The sequence below is a fragment of the Manihot esculenta genome, chromosome 14 (assembly GCF_001659605.2).
Source record: "Manihot esculenta cultivar AM560-2 chromosome 14, M.esculenta_v8, whole genome shotgun sequence".
Classification (NCBI taxonomy): domain Eukaryota; kingdom Viridiplantae; phylum Streptophyta; class Magnoliopsida; order Malpighiales; family Euphorbiaceae; genus Manihot; species Manihot esculenta.
The window spans coordinates 18,161,719-18,175,574 of record NC_035174.2 but is presented as its reverse complement, the minus strand read 5'-3'; positions in this window follow the sequence as shown (position 1 = coordinate 18,175,574).

The following is a 13,856-nucleotide window of genomic DNA, read 5'->3' as shown; positions in this document are numbered from 1 at the left end:
AAGATGTATCAAGATCTGAGAAGGGTGTATTGGTGGCCAGCAATGAAGAGAGAAGTGGCACAGTTTGTGTCAGCCTGCGTGACATGTCAAAGGGTGAAGTTAGAGCACCAGAAGCCGGCTGGAAAGCTTAACCCACTGCCGATCCCAGAATGGAAATGGGAAAACATAGCTATGGATTTTGTAGTGGGCTTACCAGCGACGTCTAACAGACTAGACTCCATCTGGGTGATTGTGGAGAGACTCACTAAATCTGCTCACTTCATTCCAGTCAGGAGTAACTACTCTGTGGACAAGTTGGCGCAGGTGTATGTAGACGAGATAGTAAGGTTGCATGGAGTTCCAGTGTCGATAGTATCAGATCGAGGACCTCAGTTCACCTCCAGGTTTTGGCGGAGTCTGCAAACGGAAATGGGCACAAGGTTGGATTTCAGCACTGCTTTCCATCCACAGACAGACGGTCAGTCTGAGAGAACCATCCAGACCATTGAAGATATGCTGAGAATGTGTGTGTTAGACTTTGGCGGTTCTTGGAGGCAACATCTACCTCTGGTGGAGTTTGCCTACAACAACAGCCATCATGCTAGCATAGGGATGGCCCCTTATGAAGCTTTGTATGGGAGGAAGTGCCGAACACCTGTTTGCTGGGAAGAGGTAGGAGAGAAAACTCTTGCAGGGCCAGAGACCGTAGGAAGCAGATAGAGTTCCAGGAGGGGGATATGGTATTGCTTAAGGTGTCTCCGATGAAGGGAGTGGTTCGGTTTGGAAAGAAGGGTAAACTGGCCCCACGGTACATTGGTCCCTTTGAAATCTTGCAGAAGATCGGGCCTGTATCGTATAAGCTAGATTTACCGGCTTCTATGGAACGAATTCACCCGGTATTCCATGTTTCTATGTTGAGAAAATTTGTGTCAGATCCAGAGAAGGTTCTGAGTGAACCTGAGGTGGAAATCTTAAGTGATCTCACCTATATAGAGCAGCCAGTGCGGATCCTTGACACCCAGATCAGAAAGCTGAGAAATAAGGAGATACCAATGGTGAAAGTTCTGTGGAACCACCACAACCTAGAAGAGTGCACTTGGGAGACTCGGGAGTCCATGCTCCAGCAATACCCATATCTGTTTTAAGGTTAGTTTTTCCCCTTTTCTATGTGTTTATGTTGTGTTAGGGACATTCGGGGACGAATGTTCTTAAGGGGGGGAGAATGTAATACCCGGCTCGAGTCCGGCATCGGCATTCCTGTCGTCCGGTGGAATCTCGGGTGTCGGAACCCTCGAAAAGGGTAATGCATATGTTTTTCAAGGTATTTTCACTGGTTTTCATGTTTTGAATTGTTAAAAGCATTGAGTTTTGAAAGAAAAGCAACAAGGGAGACATGCAGAGGTTCGGCCGCCGAAGGTCCCTTTCGGCCGCCGAACATTGCATGGTTGCGGCTTCACGTTCGGCTGCCGAAGGTGGTCTGGCCAGCCACCTATAAAAGGGCCAAGGGTCGGTGGAAGGAGGTTATTTCTCCTCCACTTGCAGCCAGAGGTGAGTTTCAGCCTCTCCCCACGTTGACTTTCATGTTTTTCATGATTTTCATCAAATCTTTCAAGAGTTTTAAGAGTTTTGGTGATTTATGAAGGTGTTGAGCAAAAGAAGCAAGTTTTGAAGCTTGGAGCTTTGGAAGAGCTTTTCTTCATATCTCCACGTTAGGATCCTTCATCCTCAAGTTGTGTAAGAGGTAAGTGAAGATCCTGAGCTTCTTTGATGATTTTGAAAGGTTTTATGAAGTTTGTATGGGTAGTTTGCATGTTTAGGTTTAGGTGTGGTTTTTGGTGATTTGTGGTGTTCCAGCATGTTTAAGTGTTATGTGCTATGTTTGTTTGGGGTTTTAGGGTAGTTTTAGACCCCTTTGTGCATATATATGTGTATATGCTAGTTGGGAGTAGTTGATATGCATGTTGGTAGGTTTTTGGGCAAAGTTTGCATGAAACAGAGCAGGGTTCTGCCCTTCGGGCAAAACCAGGTTCGGCCGCCGAAGGAAGGTTCGGCCGCCGAACCCTTTGTGGAGGCAGTTTCGGCTGCCAAAGGTTGCCCCCGAAAGCTAGGCTTTCGGTTTAGAAAGGGACTTTCGGCCGCCGAAAGAGGGCGTTCGGCCGCCGAAAGTGTGTGAGTTTCGTCTCTGGACGAGACCTTCGGCCGCCGAAGGTGCCGCTGAACATGCATGAGTTTCGTCTCTGGAGTGGGGTTTCGGCCGCCGAACCTGCCGCCGAAAGTGCCCTGTCCAGCTTTCTTTTGCATGTTTTATTTGATGGTTTGAGGATTGTTTAGAGGGGTTTTGGGGAGTTTCATAGAGTTGGTCTTGAGTGAGTTTAGTCCCTCATTTGAGTCCACCTGTGTAGGTACGGACCAGAGGAATCAGGGAGGTCAGCAGTGAGTCCAGTGTCAGAACCTGCAGAGTCAGTTCAGAGATAACCAGGTGAGTGGAACTGAACTTAATGTTTTAATCTGACAACTGATATTTTATCATGCTTCATGCATCATGAATATGCTCTAGGGTGAGTGCATTAGTGTACACAAAGATGATGCATTGCATTTATCCTTGTACTTGGCACTGCTCCTTGTACATTGCTTATGTGAGACGGCACGGACTTCGTGAGGATTCATTAGCCCTCAGAGGAAAGACCTGGAACAGCCCTACGGGGACCAGGCACATGGTACTTAGGTACCCCAGATGAGATAGAGGGAGTTTTGATCCGTCCGGCCGAGGTTATGTGATTATGTGTTGCATTCCATGAGAGCATGTTTTATCACCTATATTTGCTTATTCTACTCACTGGGCTATCGTAGCTCATCCCTCTCCCCTAACTTCAGTTGTGCAGGTTCAGAGATCAGAGAGAACTCAGCAGGGTACAGGAAGAGTACAGAGTGGTGTAATAGCTAGTGTGGACATGTAAATGTAAAGAGATAAGGTTTATGTATAGTGTATAGAATGGTGCTTGACTATAAGAGTTGTAATCCCTTGTTCTTCTCACATGATCAGTTTATGTTTACATATATTGTTGTATGTTTATGAGCAAAACCAGGCTTAACATTATGAGTGTGATCCGCCTAGAGCCATGAGGAGCTCTAGTAGGGATTAGTAGAGCACAGAGAGAGTGCATGCACAGGTTAAGCCTTGGAATGAAGAAAAGTTTTATATTTTTACAGCAAATGTATGATCATGTATGGGATTTCACAGGTATACAGACAGGATAGCAGGCTTACTACGGGTCCCGGCGACCTTGAGTCGATCTGGATCCTAGTGCCGGTGGCAGTTCGGTTTCCGGGCTGTTACAGCTGTACTGGTATAGGGAGGTGGAGGTGGGTTCATGGGGTGTTGAGAGTATGGTGGGTAGTAAGGTGGGTATGGCATATGTGGAGGATAAGGGCTAAAACTGGGGTAATCCGATGTACCTCCCATCGAATACCCTAGATGGTGTGAATAGGGTGGGTAGTGATGTGGCTGGACATAACTCGAGGCCTGAGTGCCTCCTTCTGATTCTCCCATGCCCTCTTCCGGCATGCTCACATCGAGACTGCCATCCCTCCTCTGATCTACTTCCATATCCTCAGACATTCCTCCCTGCACTGTTCCCCTTACTGATCTGCTTCTACCCAGATCCAAAGACCTTCTAGGGTCTCTAGCTACTCTGTCTCTGTTGGACCTACTGGACATTGCCCTAGGCAATGCTGGAGGACGGGCATCAGCGCCCTCGTCCTGAGGTGGCACTCCAGTCAATCGTGCAGATCGACGAGTTCCTCTCATTCTATCTTCTGAAAAACAGCACATAGTATAAGCAATCATTAGCATCATATGGTTCATGTGGAAACACATAAACCCTCATCACATACATAGCATCACATCATAGCATTTATGCACATGCATATCATCATGGCATATCATATCATCATATAGACAGGACTCTACATCCTATCCTAGTGGACATGATTTTTCCTAGTGTGCTTGACCTTCTAGAACATCTATGAGCCCGACACTCTAGGTCCGACCATATGAACCTAGGGCTCTGATACCACTCTGTAACGACCCGGAAATCCGACCCATTACCGGCGCTAGGATCCAGATCGGCTTAAGGCCGCCGGGACTCGTAGCAAGCCTACATACCTCCTGTAAACCTGTGGAATCCCATACATAACAACATATACATGATCTGTAAAAATTTTTCTTTTCTCTTATCCAAGCGAAACCTGTGCATGCACAAAATCATACATAAACCCCACACTGGAGTCCTCATCAATACTCCAATGGGGTATCATCATCATACATATTAGCTTGGATAATCATGGTCATTAACATCGTTACTCATTAAACACTCTGTACATAATGGGGATTCACACACCTCTAGGTCAAGCACTACTATAATCCTCAATACATCATCAAATCATTCATTACATTACATGGTCATAAATACTCATTACATCATGTTCATGTCCACTACTATCTATTACAACATACATGACTTAACTTCACTCTAGCCGACTTCCTGATCTATCCTGTACCTGCAACTCTGGGGATAAAGGGAGTGGGGTGAGCTACTAGAGCCCAGTGAGCAGAATAATAAAACATCAATTTAAATCATGCTTTCATGTATGCGCCATAACACAAACATTTCACAACAAGGATGAACTTGTCACCATTTAGCCCCTATCTTTCTTACTTATACATGCCGGGGGCGTAGAGCCGTAGCAGGCACACCCGGACTTCCATAATCAGTCATAGTGCCAGGGGCGTAGAGCCGTAGCAGGCACACCTGGACTCACATAGGCTATCATGACATACAAGGGCTAATGGATCATTCAACATTCATCCACATCAACAACAAAGTATGCAATGCAACATATTCGTGAATTCTAATGCAAACAACCTAATATATCTCATGGCATTCATGATGCGTGAATCATGCTAAAACATTTCATTAATTTGCTTTAAAACTTAAAGTTTATTCCACTCACCTCTGGCTAGCTCTGAAGAGACTCTGAAGCAGCTGGCTCACTGCTGGGGGTCTCGGTTCCTCGGGTCCGAACCTACACAGGTGGACTCAAATGAGGGACCAAACATACATGAATATGACTCTAAAATACTCCCCAAAAACCCCCTAAAACATCCTGAAAACATCACATGAAAACATGCAAGAAATGGCTGAACAGGGCACTTTCGGCGGCAGGTTCGGCGGCCGAAAGTCATGCAGGTTCGGCGGCATTTTCGGCGGCCGAACCTCCCAGACAGAGACGAAACTTGAGTTTCGGGGGCAGGCTTCGGCAGCCGAAACTGCCTCCACAAGGGGGTTCGGCGGCCGAAAGTCACTTCGGCGGCCGAACCTGAGTTTCTGCCGAAGGGCAGAAACTTGGCTCCCTTGTGTCCACAGCCTCCAAAACGCCTCAAAACATGCATAAACTTGTTTCTACACATGCATACACATCATACATCACACCTAGGGGTCTCAAACTATAATATACCCCAACTACAACACTTCAAACAACACATTTCCCACATACATTGTTCAAATCACAACATAAACCTAACAACAAGCCTAAACATGCATTCTACCCCATCAACTTGCATAAAACTTTCATAAAACATAAAAGAAGCATAGATCGAAGCTTACCTCTTGAAGATCGAGAGGAAGAACGACCCTAGCTCGGAAAATGGAGGGATTTAGCTCCAAGACTTCCAAGCTCCAAACTTGCTTAAAAACACTCAAAAACTTTTGTGGAACCTTAAAACTCAAAGAAAATGGTGGGGATTGAAGGAAAAACACAAGATTTGGGAGAGGGAGGTCGGAAGCTTGCTGCGGCTGAAAATGGGAGAAAACTCTCCCATTTCGGCTAAGTGCCCCTTTTATAGGTGGCTGGCCAGGCCACGTTCGGGGGCCGAAAGTGCCTCCGCATGCATGCAAGGTTCGGCGGCCGAACTTGGAGTTCGGCGGCCGAACCTGCATTTCCCTCACTCAAAATTTTCGGGCGCCTAAAGTCCCTCCGAAAGCATGCATGTTCGGCGGCCGAACCTGGGTTTTCCTCCAAAGATTTTTCATGCAAAAACTCATTTAATTTCTTACTTAAAAACATGAAATACATGAAAACATTTCATAAAATCATAGTTTTACCCTTCTAGAGGTTTCCGACATCCGAGGTCCCACCGGACGGTAGGGATTCCGATACCGGAGTCTAGCCGGGTATTACAGTTTTCCTCTTGAGGATTTCTTCTAGATAGACGACATCCTTCCCGAGGAAGAAGATCCCGCCGAAGGGTGGGTAAAATTCGCCTTTTGACCTGGTCTGGCGGAACCCGCCTTGGGCCTCATTTAGTGGGACCAACTGGATGATTTGGCAGAACCTGCCTTGTGACCTAGCCTGGCGAAATCTATCTTATGGCCTTGTTTTAGTGGGACTAACACCCGGATGGTCTGGTGAAACCTGCCTTGTGACCTGACCTGGCAGAATTCGCCTTGTGGCCTTGTTTAATGGGAGCAATGCCCGGATGGTCTAGCAGAACTCACCTTATGACTGGACTTGGCAAAATCCACCTTGTAGCCTAGTTTAGTGGGACTAACACCCGGATGGTCTAACGGCACCCGCCTTGTGAACTTGCATGGCAGAATCTGCCTTATGAACTTGGTTAGTGGGACTAATGCCCGGATGGTCTGGCTGAACCCACCTTGTGACCTAGCCTGCTAAATTCGCCTTGTGGCCTTGTTTAGTGAGACCAACACCCGAATGATCTGGTAGAACCCACCTTGTAACTTGGCCTGGCGAAATCTGCCTTGTTTAGTTGAACCAATGCCCAAATAGTCTGGCGAAACCCGCCTTGTGATCGGGCCTAGCGGAATCTGTCTTGTGGCCTTTTCTTATCTCTTTAATTCTTTTTTCTCTTTTGAGGAAGGCAATCTGATCGTCCCTATCACCGAAGAATATAACATATGAAAATACCTCGTTAACTTTATTAAAAGAATATTCTTATGTTACAGATATATCGAGAGTGGGGGACCACTCGGCCCTTAAGATGGCTAACTTATGAAATTTCTGGGCAGATGACCTTTAGGATCTTGAAAGGTTTCTTACTAGTTCGACAATTATATTTACAATCTTCTTACTTTCCCCGCCTTCCCTAGGTCCTTCCGTTAGTATATGTATGATTCCTATAGATTCTCGATTAGGAGTTGTCTCAAAGGTTGTTTCCTCCGGCTCAAAACTCTTCTCTTACCTTTCGTTCCTTGTGAATTTTGAAGGATACTGTCCCTTATCAATCTTTCAATCTCATCCTTGACTTGTCAGTATTTTTCTGTGGTATGACCATGATCTTCATGGAAGTGGCAATACTTCGCCCTGTTTCGTTTCTCTGCTTTCTTAGGGTTGAGTTTGGGTAGCCACCTAATTTCTTTATCATTTTTCCTGATCCACATCAAAATATGATTTCGTAAGTCATTTAACAGAGTGTAATTCTTATACTTACTTTGATCATCCCTCTTTCGTGAGATGGGATAACTCTTATGATCTTCTATATGTCCTCGTCTCTCGAACTTCTGAATTTCCTTTTAATTCGTCCTCTTGTCTTCTTTTAACGCTTGGACTTCGTCATCCAGCCAGTCTGATATATTTTTGAATTTTGTCTATCAACTGGTAATAGGTAGTGGTTGGATTTTTTTTTATTAAGAAATCCATGAATTTGACGTTGCGGGTTTCTTTCTTTAATGCTTCACATGCTATCTCATGATTTAACTCTTCCACCTATATGGCTTCAACGTTGAAATGTGAAATAAACTCCTTAAAGACTCGCCCTCGCCCTGGCAGATCTTCCGCAAGTTAGAGGAAAGCTTTTTAGGAGGTATGCAAGTAATAAATCTAGATTTACATAACGCGGCAAATTGTGTAAAGTTTTGGATTGAACCTGGACTTAGAAGCTGGTGCCATTTCTAAGCCAAACTTATGAGTGTAGATGGAAACACCCTACATAACACAAAATCGCTTACATCCTGAAGCTGCATGGTCGTCTTGAAGATCGCCAGGTGGCTTTCGGGGTCTACCGTTCCGTCATATTTATCTAAGCTAGACAACTTGAACTTGGTGGGAAAGGTTTTCGCTAAGATCTCTTCCGAAAGAGGTGAAACACCATCTAGGATGAAATCCTTTTCTTGTTCCTTTTGGTATCTTTACACAGCCTGTATAGCTTCCAATCAACGCTTTTCGGAGCCTCGTCGTTCATCTTCAGATTCGACCCTCCCTTTGGATTGCATTTGGACCGCTTTTGTTCATGCACTTGGGGTGTCTATAGAGGCTTCCTCTCTTGATGCCTTCTCTTGAGCCTTATACTGCCCGAGGATAGCCTGCAGCCTTTGGATGTACTGGAGTATCTGTTCGTTGTTTAAATTATTGAGGTCTGCTTCATTGACCACCGGGGTGTTGTCAGGGGTAGAGGAAATGATGACTCTTTCATTGGTAGCAATATTAGCAGCAGCTTGCAAACTATCAGCCATCTTGAAAGTGAAAGGGAGATATTTATTTTCGAAAAAATGAGTAGGAGATTGATTGTAATCCAAATGAATAGTGGAAATTCAAAGGATTTTCTAGCAACGGAACAAAATGATGTTGCTGAATTAGATTGATAACGTGATCAAAATGAAACTGTAGTGTGATTATCTAGAATCTACAAAGAAGAAAACATGAGGTGGTGGTGAGTGCCCATGGCAATACTCCGACACTCAAGTTAGTATGACGAGTATAAAGAATGCAAAAAATTGCTTAGAACTTTAGTGTTAGAGAATATCATATCTTCGTCTCTATAATTCTTCTCTTTTTATACTGTAAAAGGTAGAGATGAATATGATATTTTTCTGATAATCTAGCAATGATGTAGTGAGCTGCTTGATAAGGAATATCGCCAGCTAAAAGATTAGTAATCCTATGATTACAAGTATAATAGTGATACTCTAGACTATACTCATTAACGGTAACTCTGTACCGAGACTTGTCATGTCAAGGGAAGGGTGAGTCTTTGATGGTGATCAATGTGTTCAAGGTGTCCAGATCTTCCTTTCTCAAGATAGACCGCCTTTCCTATGTATCTGGTCCTTGCCGCGTAGCCTTACTTCGTAGTGGCGGCTCACGGCTTACCTTGGAGGAATGTTATGTAATATCAATTATTAAAACCATAACTATTGAATCTGAACAAAATCGGTTGGTCAAATTAGAGAATCGGACTTCAAATCAATTGAATTTATAATTAACCAAATAAAAAGTTGACTTGGTTGAGTTAAATATTGAGTAAAATTAAAAAAAATTTCAAGTATCCAAAACCAAGACTTTAAAAACACAACCAATTATACTAACTTGACATTTATGTTGGCTTTATTACATAAAAATATATATATATATATACTCTCATATATAGATAGTTTGTTTTTTATAGGATAGTGAAAAGAGGATAGTAGAGAGAAAGAAAACGTAGAGAGAAAGCGATAGAGAAAGGAGTTTAACTCTAGCGGTGAGATTGTTTCACCTCGGCACCCCTCCAACCGTGGTTTTTTGTTTATTTTATTTTGTTTTCTTCAAATCTTGCAAAGTATGTGTTTTCAATGTGAGGTTTACGATTGGAATCTGTTTGGTTTGTATGTCTTTTGGCTTTGTTTTCCGGTGCTGGGGTTTATCTCTCTCTGTAGTAATAGCCTCTCCTTCGGTGGTTCTTTCATCGGCCGCTTCGATGGGTTCTTTTCTTGCTTGAAAGGAGAGTTTGCATGCTTCGACGCTGACATCTCTCCTTCCGGCTGTATGTCGTAAGCTCTATCGTGTCCTCTCCTATGCCTTGGATTTATGTTGATGCTATCTGTTTTTTCTTATTGTTGCTTGGAGTTTATTCTTTGTTCTTTGTCGTATTTGATCTTTGGTTAAGGAGCTCACTTAGCATGATCGGCCGCTTCTCCAACTTTGGTATGGAGAACAATTGATTTTCTACTTTTATTGTTGGTGTCGTGTTTCATAGAAAGATATTGAAGTATTTCTACCTCTAGATGATTTCTTTCGGTTCGATTTTAGCCGATTTGATTTTCACTTTTTTAATTGAGTTGTTGATTGAGCTAGTTGAATTGGGTTTTCTAAATTTCTTGTACACCCATTTGTTGTAGGCTTTTGCTCTTATGAGTTTTGAAATACAATTTTACTTTACTGGTAAAAAAAAATTGTATTTTTATATTAATAGCATAAGTATGATAAAAGTAGGTACGAATTTATATGTTTATTACTCATAAATATTGAAAAAAATATTTAATAGTATAATTAAAATTAATTACTTTTGTGTAGAATTTAAAAATACTATTAAAATATATACCAAAATAACAATAACCATTATTTTTTTTTGAAATGGTACAATAACCATTATTAAAAGTTTAATTTTAAACAGTTAAAATTTAATTAATTGGATTTATTTATTATATTAATATGTATTATATTTAATTAATTTACATAGATCTAATTAATTCTAACGATCCACCAATTGAACTATTGATCTATGGTTAAATTACCAATTCATCTACCACTGCAAAAAATGCTAAAATCAGCAGTAAAAAATTTTTGTTATTAAAATATAAAATTTATTTTTATAAATTTATGACATTAATATATTATTAATACATGTTATTGCTATAATATGGTGATGGTAGGTATTTTATAATAAAATTATAATCATTGTAAAAAAATAATTATCAGTAATAATAAATATTAATGTGAAATTTTTTTATTAATATTTATAAATATTATTATTGTTGTTCTTTTTTAAACGAAGATTAGAGATCGGAGAAGTAGAATTTAAGATCTCTCAAATTTATTTAAATATATTTACTATCAGACTAAATTTGTGAGTACAAATATTATTATTATTATATCTTTTATATACCACTAACAATTAGTATTCATATTTTTACTATACATTAATTTATATAATAGTAAAATTAATGCTGAAATAAAAATTTTACTGCTAATTTTAAAATTTCACAATAATGGCATAAACATATCCTTTTCATCTCCTTTTATAGTTTTTACACTTAGATTATTTTTACCAATAAATTTGAAATAACTAAAATGTTTTTCTCTCTGATCAACATCCATAATTTCTAATTTCAAAATAATAATTATTCAGTGTCTATAATTTTCAAATTATAATCATTCAACGTTTACATTTTAAAAAAATTAAATAATTAATGATTTAAAAAATTAGAAACCGACTAATATATTTTTAAAAATAAAGGTACTTTATTTTCATTAATTCTATAAATTAAATAATAATTTTGTATGCAATTATTTAAAAAATAAAAATAAAAACTGACTATAGTGGCTGACTGGAAAAATTATTAAACTACCACCGTAGTCGTGAGGCAAACAACGGCCGAAAGGGGTTGTTGAAAAAATTAATTGATGACGGCTACTACTCAGAGCTTCTCAAGGAAACCGTCACATAGAATGACGACTGACGACTATTCTTTAGCATTTACGACTAAACACTTTTTTATATGAAAAGAAATTTATATGAATATATTATTTTTAGCATATTTATTTTGACCTTTAAATAATTTCTTCCATATTTTTTGTCAAAATCTTAGACTTTGTTTTTTTTTTACCAGGTATCAGCACCAGATTGATTTAATTTAAAATTAAATTGAATTAAATAAATTAAAAATTAAAATTTTTATAAATTAAAATTTAAAATTTTAATATTTATAAAAATTAAATCGAATCAATTTGATTAGAAATTAAATCAATTTTAATTAGAAATCGAATCAAACTGATTTAATTCAGTTTGATTCAATTTGATTTGATCGATTTAAATTTTTAATAAATTTTACATGTTATTTTTAATATTTTAAAATTTAATTGAAATATTTTTACGTATGATCTAATCTATTTATATTATTAAAAATAATATATTATTATCACTAATCGGTTTGAATTAATTTTTTTTAAATTTTTTTTAATTAAAATTAAACTGAACCGAAAAAATTAAAATTTTTAAAATTAAAAATTAAATTGAAATAAATAAAAAAATTAAATCAAAATTTTAAATTTATTCAATTTGATTAATTTTTTTGATATAAATTAAATACCGATTGACTAGGTTTCAGTGAAACTATTCAATAATCAAATCATTTAATTAGTCAATAGAAGTCAGTAAATGGTTTCCTTATATGTTGTCATTTTTGCTGAAAATTAATTATTTAATTTAAACTTGGTCTTTGAATATATTGGTTTTTTCTTATAATAAAAAAATAATTATTTAAGGCTAGGTTTAGAATAAAAAATTTTATAAGAACTTAATTAATTGAATTAATTTCTAATAATTTTTTATTTAAAATTATCATTTTAAAAGAAAAATTCATATAAAATCATCTATAATTTTATTTTGTTTGAAAATAAAAATTTATGGATTCTTCCATTTCAAGTAAAAAATTAATAAAAATAGTTAAATTAAATTAAATTCTTGTAAATTTTTTTTATTGCAAATAAGGGATAAATGTTTTTTTTTATATATTTTATTAATATTTTTTATTTTAACTTTACAATTGAATAATATAAAAAGTTATTATTTTAAAAAAATAATTTCTTTTAAAAAAATTTCCACAAAATAAATGAAACCTTTAAATATATACTTATGATATTAATCAATGGTGTTGTGTTTTATTTTAGGGAAAATAAAAATTCTCTTAGATAAATTTTTTCTTTTTGAAAATAAGTTAAACATTTCTCAAAATTTTCATTTATAAAAATTTAATTTTATAAATATTATATTTTTATTTACTTTTCTTAAAAGTTTTAAATAAATTTTCTTGTCTAATTTGAGACATTGAAAATTGTTTTTTTGTGACTTTTTAAATAAATTATCATTAGCTTTTGGTTAAATGATTTTGTAATTACTTTTAAAACATATGAAATTTTAAATGAATAAAATCATAATTAAATGAATAAAAAACTTATCTATTATATAAAGTTGGAGTGAGGGAATAATGAAATTCTTCCCTTAACCCTTTAAATTATTTGTAATAGTATTTAATTTAATTATTCATGTAGTTAATAATTTTATTATTTTAATTTTAATTTAAAATAATTAATAAGTGTTTTTATAATATAAAGACTAAATTATAAATATTTAATGTTTAAAATTAATAAAAAATTATTAATTAGTAAATTTTTTAAAATTTTAATAATATTTTAATATATTTTTAAAATTAAAAAAATAATTAATAAATTTTTTCACATAATAAAAACTAAATAGAAACTCGTAACTACCGGTTGCTTAATAGCAAACTATTTTGAAATGTATATTATGATACACCTTGATCAAACATAAACATAAAATTAAAATCTATTGGCTCAAACAATCAGCAGCAGCAAGCTAGCAGACCCAACTCCCAGGAGTGGATTGAGTTGTTAGCATGATATTATCATTTTCAATTAAGCCTTTGTATGGTGATCCACACTCTGATTTTGGTGGTGCTGAATTTTGTTTGGTCTTATTATAGGAATACGAAGGTAATTATCTCTTAAAATTAGTTCGATATTAAAAATTTTGGTTATAAATATAAAAAAATCAACTGTGATATCTTGGAGCCAATAAGCCATATTTTAAAAACTTTTTTTTAACAATACAAATTAGCTTGTATTTTGCATGGTCGATTGATAAAAGAGTAAAAAGCATAATAGGATATGAGAATCATTACAAAACCCAATCAAAGTAGAGTCCAATCTAAAACAATACAAATCAGGCCAACTCAATAAAAAGAAATTGAACCAAAATATCCAGCCAAATCAATCCACCTATGCAGTCGAATGGACCATCG